Source organism: Schistocerca gregaria, chromosome 7 (genome assembly GCF_023897955.1).
Source record: "Schistocerca gregaria isolate iqSchGreg1 chromosome 7, iqSchGreg1.2, whole genome shotgun sequence".
NCBI classification, from domain to species: domain Eukaryota; kingdom Metazoa; phylum Arthropoda; class Insecta; order Orthoptera; family Acrididae; genus Schistocerca; species Schistocerca gregaria.
In genome coordinates, this window is record NC_064926.1 from 423,783,739 (window position 1) to 423,795,018 (window position 11,280).

Consider the following 11,280-nt stretch of genomic DNA (forward strand, 5'->3'; position numbering starts at 1 on the left):
AACGACAAACACCAACGAGTGAGCCGGGAATGAAGTAATTTGCAAGACAGTAAAAATGATAAAGCTTGGTGGTCTGTATAGATGCGTGTATGTTTTCCCCAGAGAAAATATTGAAATTTTCGCATAGACCAAATAATTGCAAGGGTCTCGCGTTCCGTAACTGAATACGATCTCTCGCATTCAGTTAAGGTGCGACTGGCAAAACTGATAGGTTTTACTATTGTTCGATCATGTTCAACAGACAGTTGAAACAAAAAGGCCCCAAGTCCATAAGATGACGCATCGGTCGATAGGCAGAAGTCTTTTGACATGTCCGGATGACAGAGGAGTGGTGCGTGGATTAATGATTGTTTAATTTTTTCAAAATCGGCTTGACATTCTGTAGTCCATCGCCAAAGGGAATTTTTCTTTAGAAGATTTAGAAGATGTGGGCTGTTAAGAGCTTGCTGTGTCACGAACTTTCTGAAAAATGACGAAAGACCCAAAAATGCTTTAAGTTGTTTTTTGGTTCGGGGTGCAGGAAAGTTGCGAATTGCTTCAGTCTTTTTAGAGTCCGGCCTAATGCCTTCCGGCGTGATGATGTGGCCAAGGAACTTAATCTGTTGTCGGGCGAACCTTGATTTTTCCAAATTGATTGTCACGCCTGCATCGGCGAATTTAATCAAAATTTGTCATAGAAGATCGACATGTTCTTCCCAGGTGGCAGTCGCCACAACTAAATCATCCACATAGGGAGTGATTTGTGAAAGTAAATCTGGCCCGAGGACGTCGTCAAGCGCCTCGGTAAAGATTCCTGCACTTATTCGTAACCCGAATGGCAAAACACGGAATTGGTATGATCGTCCTTAGCACAAAAAATGCGGTATATTTACGTGATTCAGGATGTAGAAGAACCTGGTAGTAGGACGATCGTAGGTCGATATTAGTCAGAAATTTGGCGTTGTGAAATTTCAGGAGTTGTTCGTCCAGATTTACAGGGCGAGTATTTACCGGTATAATAATTTTGTTGATTTCGCGTGCATCGAGAACAAGACGCACGCTTCCATCGGGTTTCGAAACTGACAACAAAGGGTTGCAATACGGCGAGTGCGAATTTTCTATGATTTTCCAACGTAGCATTCTGTTAATTTCCTGCATAACCGCTGGTTTTTTAGACCACGGTATATTGTAGTGTGTACGACAAAATGTTAGGTGGGGTTTGACATCCATCTTGTACACATACCCACGTATGATACCAGGTTTATCTTGAAAGACTACTGAAAATTGTTGAAGAAGGTGAAACAGATCCCGTTTTTGCAAATCAGTTAGATGGTAGGCTTCGGCACACTTTTCCCACCGAGTTTTACTATCAGCATTGTAAGAAGAATTGCAATTGTTTGTCATAGAAAAATTAGTGATGGGCACAGATTGTACTTTCAAGTGACGAACGTCCCGATAAGAATTGTTGTTATTAATTGTTTTAGATAAAGGTATCAAAATTCTTTGCTTTTCAACCATCAATTGACATATACTATTCCCTAAGTCAATCACTGCTCGATACTGATTTAAGAAATCGATGCCGAAAAGACATGGAACTGTTAAATTATCCACAACAAGGAAATGATAACGAACATGCACGTTGGAAACAACAAAAGTTAGAAGAGCTTGTAATTTGACATTTTTTGATTTGTTTCCAGTGGCACCGATGATTCGGCAGTTCTGCACTGGAAACGTCGGAAGTTTAGAACCTTTATCTAGATCCAAGTACAGGGAATTAGAAATCACGTTTGCTGACGCTCCAGTGTCGAATAACACTTCTACAATGGATTTCTCTAATGATAAAACAGCAGTTGCCTGAACCGTTACCTTTACTTTGTCGTTATTACTAGACTTATTATTCTCGGCAAGAAGGTCATGTTCCATAGTGTGTCCGTCTTGGAATCTCAAAAAACAATTTGCAAGATTATTTGCGCCCGTGCTCACGTTCTCGACCGGGGGTTGGGCGCTTACGCCGGTCTGCTCATGTTTTCCGCCGCGTTATTAGGCGACGCATTTTGGTCATCACTTACCTCAATAATATTTATCCTTTGTTCATGGACATGTTTGGTATTCGGTGGAGTGTGATTACCGCAGTCCTGATTATTAGCATTGTTTGTTGGTACAAAGTGTCGTGCATTCGGAAACATATAATTGTAGTTGTGTGGTGTATAGTTCGGGTTTCCCCACTGCGGGGGTGGATAACTGACTCTAGAATTTTGACAATTTGAATTATTCTGCTGATATGGCGAATTTCTCTCAAAATAACCAGGGTTGTATCTTCCATCCTGACGTCTGTTTTGATTGTTGTTGTTTCGGTTACGGTTGTTGTTGCCTCTGGAGTACTGATTGTTGTTGAAACTACCATTGCGTCTGTTGCCATTTCTATTACTTTTTCGGTAAAATTGACCATTACCAAAACTGTTGTAATTGTTGGAATTTTGGAATCGGGGATCGCAAGATTGCTGCGAATATTGTGTGAAGTTGGGCTGTTGTGATTTTTGCCCTGATTTTGAGGAAGCGGGTTTGCATTCCACATGTTACCGCTGTTGTTATTTTGATTGAAATTATGGCAATTGTTTTGGCGAGAGTTGGAATTAGCATTATAAATATGTGGAGTGTTCCCTGAATCTCCTCTAAACACAAGGTCTACTTCATTCAAATAATCTAGAAATTTCTTGATGTTAGTTTCTGGAACACCAATTAATTGTGTCCGGTAATGCAGGGGTAAATGACTTTTTAAGGTGTTAATCACATCGGCAAGATCGGCCGGTTTTGACCAATAAAGTGTTTTGTCCAGGTATCTTTCAAAATATTGACGCAAAGTTTCTTTACAAGGGTTGTATGGTTCGGGATTGTGAACTTCACGTCGGAGTTGTTTTTGCTCATGTTCTGAACAGAATTCCTGCAGAAAAGCCTCTTCAAATTGCTTGAAAGTTAAATTTTGCCTTTTTATTTCAGCTCCCCATCTGGATGCTCGCCCCCTCAACAGATTACTTACAAAAAAAAATCTTTTCCGCATCTGACCAGTTGTGCGGAAACATTCCGTCAAAAGACCTAATAAAAACAATCGGGTGCACCGCTTGGGTATCATCGGAACTGAACGTTGGAAAATAGGCATGTTTAATCATGTTACCGTCAACAATACCGGCAGGCACTATAGGGCCTGAACTATTGTTCCCTGGTGAAACTTCACGGCACAAGGGTGGTTGAGAATTACTGTTTTGTGCGATCACTGAGAGCGGCTCTGTTTGATGTTTTTCGCTCGCAAGTGATTCGCTGTTAGACTGTGGAACAAACTGCACAGTGAAATTAGGCAGTGAACTCGTTGTGAGTGGGGTTGTAGGCGGAACAGTAACTACGTTAGCATCGGGAGTTAATAACTGAGAAATTTGGTTTTTTAAAGTGTTGGTCTCGGTTTGCACCTGCGACATGGCCTGGTGTAAAATCTCTTTTGTAGCGGTTTCTACCCTTTGCTCAATGAGCTTGTTGCAAATACCACATTCGTGCACTAATTTTTCTGCAATGTTTGCGTTACACTCTAAAGAAAGCGATTCTGTTTTTTCCTCCAAATGGGAAATTTTTTCTTTCATTTCTAATTGTTGTAAGCATACTACGCTAACTTGTTGAGTAATACCTTCGATATCCATCGAAATTTTATTTTGTGAGGTGATTTGATTTTGCACGAAATTCTGAACCAGATCATTGACCTGAGCCTGAGCGTTCGTGACCTGATCCAACTTGGTTTTACATGACTGCATTTCGGAATTTGTCACTGTTTGATATTTAACAAAGGAATTTTCGTGAGTGTTTACACGACATGACAATTCGTTGAAACTTTCGGTCAATTGTGTCGTTTTTGAATTAAGTTCTGAGATTTGGTTAGCCTGTTTTTCCAGAGTAGATGTTACCTCAGAAGACAATTGATCGATTTTGCTGTTTAATTCTTTTGTACTCTGCTCCTGTTTATCAAATCTAGTGTCTAGTTTATCAAACCTTTCATTAAGGATGCTCTCCATACTTCGCGTAAGAAGTTGTATTAAAATTCCGTACTGATTCGGATCAATGTTTGATCATTGTTCCTTTCACTAGAGTTGTGCAAATTAGGATCGGAGTGGGAAATCCCTAGTTGGACACGTCTACTATCGTTTTCCATAGGGTCAGGATTATTGGGTGTGTCACCTGATGAATTACTTTCGTTACTTAGTATTATTTGATGTGATACACCTGCAGTAAATTCCATAGATTCTGGACTGGAAAAGCCTAGGAAAGGGGATGCTAATGATACAGTAGCATCACCGTTATCAGTTTGCTGTTGCTGTTGTTCCATTTTTGCCAATAATTAACAAACGTGAAATATACAAATAGTACACCCAGAATGGCGATGGCTTGCAAAGTACAAAAGATAAATAAAATTTAAATAGTTAGACGGTAATAACTATTACTTGATACAATTTCCAAAAATGTCTGAATTATTATTGTGGTTGTAACCGTATTCGCGTAGCTAATCTGAAAGTGGTGACATGACGTAACAAACAGGATTGACTCATAACAATGACTTCTGCATACCTTACTGTTGAATTTCAATGTTACAATAATAGAAATTCCATTGACAAAGGGTATGATTCTTGTTTAGGGAAAGGCATGGGAAATGGGAATAAAAGTTAGCATAGGCGGGAGGCGCACGCTGGACAATGGCATAGCAGAACAAATGCTTTTGCACTACTCACCGCGCTGCGTTGAAGCTTGCAGAAATCTTGTTAATCTTGAAACAACGTTAGCTCTCGTTTTCATATTGGGCATGAAAGAGAAAATTACAGTTTTTTAGTCAACGTACAAGACAATAAATATTACTACACGTATGATTTTACTTTAATTTGCCCTTGTTAAGTTCATTCCAGTAAAATCCGAAGATTGGCGTCCTGTCACGGTCGCCAGTGTCATGTCCGGAATTTAAAAAAAAAAAAGGGGTGGTAATTTTTTGTTTTTTTTATTTTGTTGAAAGGAAAGAAAGAAAAAAGGGTGAATAAAGGTGAAGGGAAATGGTTCTATTTTTACTGGAATGAACTTATTGATGGACATCACAAAAATTTATTTTACCTATATTTTTTTACTCATCGAAGAAGACAACACAACACATATAAAAGAAATCCTCACACTAATAATATCCACAGAATGATCGTTTCACCAGACACTTTCTAGCTCGACTGACTCTTAAGACTGAACAAGACTCGACTGACTCTACTCTCTCTCTGGACCACAGCCTCTTCACGTCCCTCTGGACCAGAGATTTGAACTATGATTAGCACGCCGATTATTTAATTAATCGTACAGCCGCTGGGCGCGCGCTTGGCGCGTCATTTAAATGGGGTTAAACGCACACCGCGAGAGGCGTGGGCTAGCGGTGTCTTACAGGTATCGCCACAGCGCCAAGCTAATCGTCCAATTAGATGGCTAGATTTTTTGCAGAGTTAATTTCTCTCTTAATTAAAATAACCAGTTAAACCCTCGAAGTAGACCAGTAACTTAGAACTTGATAAATGACTATTGGCGCCAGTTGCCTGAGACTGCAGTGTGAGTGTGTGAGTTGCGTTTGCAAGTGTGTGTGTGTGTGTGTGTGTGTGTGTGTGTGTGTGTGTGTGTGTGTGTGTATGTGTGTGTGTGTGTGCTCTATTTGTGACGAAGGCCTTACGGGCCGAAAGCTTTATTTGTGACAGTCTGTCTGTTGTGCCTATCTGCGATTCAGCATCTCCGCTACGTGGTGAATGGCAACTTTCATTTTAATAATACAGGGTATTTCAAAAAGAATGTACGCATTTCGAATGCATGTATTTACTCAACTTTATGACATGCGAATATGAAACATTACACACATATTTACGAACCTCTAAAGTTCAGATTACAGATGTTCAATATGTCCTCCATCAGCGACACGAACAATATCACATCGATACTCAAATTCTTCCCATACTCGGGCAAGCATGTCCTTCGTCTCTGATGTTACGGCAGTACGGACCCCGTTCTTCAATTCTTCCAGGTTCTGTGGGAGTGATGGTACATAAACGTTGTCTTTAAACGTTGTGCTTTAGTCAGAGAGTGTGAAATCCGGTGACCGTAGTGCCTAGCTGAGACATGCTAAGTCGCCACCTCCTTGACGACCAATCCAACGGTTCGGTCGAGTTTCATTCAGATATTCACGTACTTGGCGACTCCGATGAGGGGTTGTTGAAAAATGAAGTTGCCTTCGTGCAGCCTCGGAAACAACCAGTTTTGTGACATAGCGAGATAACGCTGACCGTTAACCGTGTTTCCATCAAAGAAGAATGGGCAACAAACAGATGATCGGGATATCACACAAAACACTTTGGGCGAATCTCGTACATGTTCAGTGGCTGCATATTGGTTCTGTAGGCCACAAATTCGAACACTGTGTTTGTTTACCTGACCACTAACATGGAAAGACGCTTCATCACTCAAGACGATGCGTAATGCGAAAGTGTTATCATTGTCAGTAGCTGCGGAGTAGCTATTTTAAACAATGATGGTTACCAATCAAAACATAAGACAACTCACATCTAGCGGCTGTTAATATGAACTAACTGTGTATTCGTTTCTCCAATAGCCGAGTCGAGGCGCAGCGATCGATAGTTTGGAGAAAATAATACTTTGTAATACGTATATTCGTTTTGAAACACCCTGTATTGTTACATTCCATCCTGGAGTGTCATTGTTTCATATTACATGATCTTCATATTTTTAAAGTTTTCACACATAGAAGATAATATATTTTATAATTTTACAAAGATATCTTTATTGTCAACCTTCACATGGAGTTATAAGATTGATCGGTCGATATTTGTATCGAAAGCGATTTTAAAAAGAAAATGTTGTTTATGAATATGTTGCAATTGTTCCCTTACATTTTGCATTCATTCAAAAATCGGTCATAACTTCTTCTTTGACACAATGGAGAGCAGAGGAACCGTTCGGACCCGGACATCTTCCTGAAAAGGGAGTAACAACACTGGCTGACGCCCAGCAGCAGAGCACTTCGACATGAGCACAGCTCGCTCTTAGACATACTAACGCAAATGGCTGTGCAGTGTTGCATCAGAGTTGTTATATGACTTGACAGCTTCCACATGTTGTTCAACATCTGATGGGATAGAATAAGCCTTTGAGAGGAATTGAGCAGAAAGTACTGGGGGGGGGGGGGGGGGGGGAAGGCGGGGAGATATCAGGAAGCTCTTGCACCTTGGTCTACCACAGAGATACCTGTGGCAAGGAGTTGGGAATGGAAGTGACACAGTGATGGACTAAGATGTTATGTAGGTTGGGTGGATAATTGAACGCCATGTTAGGAGTGGTGGAACAATCTTGGGTACGATGTCCCTCATACCAGAGCAGGATGAGGGATAATACAAGTCTGGTGAAGGACATGGTTCAGTTGTTCCAATCCAAGGTGATATTGCGTAATGAGTTGGGTGATCCTTTGTAGCTGATTCTTGGGGATGGTGGGAGGATGGGGAGTGTGTGGAGGATATGACAGGTGAATTGTGATTGTGGTCTAGGTTTGGGGGGGGGGGGTCTGTGAAAGCCTTTATGAGGAAGCTACACTGTGTGGGAGGAACGTTTATAGTGGAAGGGACGGCAGCTGTCAAAATGCAAGTACTGTTGGTGGTTAGTTCTTAATGTCGACAGAGGTGTTGATGGAACCATCAGCGAGGTGGAGGAAGGTGACACATTTGGTGGAGGAGGACCTGGTGAATCAGATGGGGGGAAGGTTGTTGACATTGTGAAGGAATGTGGGTAGGGTGTCTTAGCTCAGTGTTCAGATCATTAGGACATCGTCAATGAACCTGAACGAGACTAGGGGTTAGGAGTTTTTGGAGGCTAGAATGGTTTCCTTTAGGTGGCACACAAACAGACTGATGTGGGTGGGTGCCCCCACCATGGCTGTGCTGTGGATTTGTTTATAAACCTTCCCTTCAAAGAAAAGAAGTAGTTGGTCAAGATATAACTAGTAAGATGTATAAGAAATGAGTGGTTGGTTTGGAGTCTGGGGAGAGCTGTGAAAGGTAGTATTTGATATTGGCAAGGCAACTGTCACCTACAAGCTCTGCCAGAGTGATCCCATCCTGGAAGTCCAACATAACTTCCAATCCCTACTGAAATCCAAAGGCTCCATTGACCCTTACCAGAACTTCTCATCTGATTCCATCTCTCCTCACTCCAAAAACACATATCACACTCACCTTCTACACACTCCCCAAAAATCAACAAATTCAACAATCCTGGAGACCCCATTGTAGGTGGCTATTGTGTTCCCACTGAAAGAATGTCTGCTCTTGTTGACCAACATCTCCAACTAACTGCCCAAAATCTAGTCTCCCACAGCAAAGATAATTAACACTTCCTTCACCAGCACTCCACTATACCCACACCTTCACCTCCCTCATCACAGTTAATGCTACCTCCCTGTTCACCAACATCCCTCATGCCCATGGCTTTACCTCTATCAAACACTCTCTCCCAATGCCTTTCAGACTTCAAACCAAAGACCTCATTCCTTATGCACCATACCAATTATATCCTGAACCTCAACTACTTTTCCTTTGAAGGGAAGATTTACAAACAAATTCATAGCTCCCTCCTGTGCCAGCTTGTTTATGGGCCATCTAAAGGAAACCTTCCCAGCCTCCCAAAACTTCCATCCTCTAGATTGGTTCAGGTTCATTGATGATATCTTCATCATTTGGACACAGAGCCAAGACAACCTATCCACATTTCTTCACAATCTCAATAACTTTTCTCCCATCTGCTTCACCTGGTCTTCCTGCACTCAGTGTGCCATCTTCCTGGACGCTGACCTCCATCTCGCTGATGATTCCATCCACATTTCAGTCTACATAAAGCCACTAACCACCAACAGTACCAGCATTTTGACAGTTTCCATTCCTTCCACAACAAAAACTCCCTCCCATACAGACTAGCCACCTGTGGAATGACATATCTGCAGTGTTTAGAAATTCCTTGCTCACTATACTGAAGACTTCACAAAGACTTTCAAAGACAGGCAATACCCCTCAAACCTATGCCACAAACAGATTTCCCATGTGATATCCCCACAAAACTCCAGTTCTCACACTGTCCTCAAGATTCAGCTACAAAGTATTGCCCCACTAACTTCCCAGTATAATCCTGGACTGGAGAAACTGAATCTTTCATGAGGGCTTGGATTATTTCCCATTATGCCCCAAAATGAGCGACGTTCTACTCAAGATCCTTCTCACCACTCCTAAAGTGTTGTTCCAACAACCACCAAACTTACACAACAGCCTAATTCATCCATACATCACTCCCATTCCCAACCAATCTGCAAGACCTTTCCAAGCCATCCACCCAGCACCTCCTACTCCAGTCCTGTCACAGGTTTATCCTATCCCATCAGGGGCTAACTTACATGTGAAAGCTGCCATCTCATATACCAGCCCTGCTGCAAACACTGCAGAGCCGTTTGTATTGGTACGATTACCAACCAGCTGTCCACCAGCTTGAATGGCCACCCCCAAATTGTTGGCGAAACCAAAATTGACGATCCAGTGGTACAACATTCAGCTGAGGATAAACTGCTTAATTTCAGAGGCTATCTCACAAAATGATGCATGTGGAACCTTCCCTCCACGACCACTTTCTCTAAATTATACTTGTAACACGTTCTCCTCTCCTGTAATCGTCCTGGCCTCACTATCGGGTAACCCACTATCCCCATACCCTCCACCCAAAAGCTTCCCTTTCCTCTGTCCTGTCACCACCTCCCAATTCACGTCCCCACGTCTCCTTCAACGTATGCCACTTCCCATCTGGCTCTACAATCGTACCAGCCCACGTTCCTACCACCCCTCCCTCCTGCATTCCTAACCGGCAAACCGATCTCCTTCCGAGGTGCTTGCCATCCAACTCCAGTCCCTCTCCCTTCCGCATGCTTCCCTCTTTCTCTACAGACCCCATCTGACACCATGCCTGCCAGAACAAGTTCACTTGCCACAAAACAGCATGGCACTGTCAGTATAGCCGGCACCGTGTATGGTTATAGGTACGTGTGTGTGTGTGTGTGTGTTTCAGAGAGAGAGAGAGAGAATGTGTGTGTTTGTGTATTTACTCTATCATGTGTTTCTCCTTTTGTGTGTGCCTATCACGACTCAGCGCTTATGCTTTTCAGTGAGTGATCTCCTTTAATCCCGAAATACACTCCTGGAAATGGAAAAAAGAACACGTTGACACCGGTGTGTCAGACCCACCATACTTGCTCCGGACACTGCGAGAGGGCTGTACAAGCAATGATCACACGCACGGCACAGCGGACACACCAGGAACCGCGGTGTTGGCCGTCGAATGGCGCTAGCTGCGCAGTATTTGTGCACCGCCGCCGTCAGTGTCAGCCAGTTTGCCGTGGCATACGGAGCTCCATCGCAGTCTTTAACACTGGTAGCATGCCGCGACAGCGTGGACGTGAACCGTATGTGCAGTTGACGAACTTTGAGCGAGGGCGTATAGTGGGCATGCGGGAGGCCGGTCGGACGTACCGCCGAATTGCTCAACACGTGGGGCGTGAGGTCTCCACAGTACATCGATGTTGTCGCCAGTGGTCGGCGGAAGGTGCACGTGCCCGTCGACCTGGGACCGGACCACAGCGACGCACGGATGCACGCCAAGACCGTAGCATCCTACGCAGTGCCGTAGGGGGCCGCACCGCCACTTGCCAGCAAATTAGGGACACTGTTGCTCCTGGGGTATCGGCGAGGACCATTCGCAACCGTCTCCATGAAGCTGGGCTACTGTCCCGCCCACCGTTAGGCCGTCTTCCGCTCACGCCCCAACATCGTGCAGCCCGCCTCCAGTGGTGTCGCGACAGGCGTGAATGGAGGGACGAATGGAGACGTGTCGTCTTCAGCGATGAGAGTCGCTTCTGCCTTGGTGCCAATGATGTTCGTATGCGTGTTTGTCGCCGTGCAGGTGCGCGCCACAATCAGGACTCCATACGACCGAGGCACACAGGGCCAACACCCGGCATCATGGTGTGGGGAGCGATCTCCTACACTGGCCGTACACCTCTGATGATCGTCGAGGGGACACTGAATAGTGCCCAGTACATCCAAACCGTCATCGAACCCATCGTTCTACCATTCCTAGACCGGCAAGGGAACTTGCTGTTCCAACAGGACAATGCACGTCCGCATGTATCCCGTGCCACCCAACGTGCTC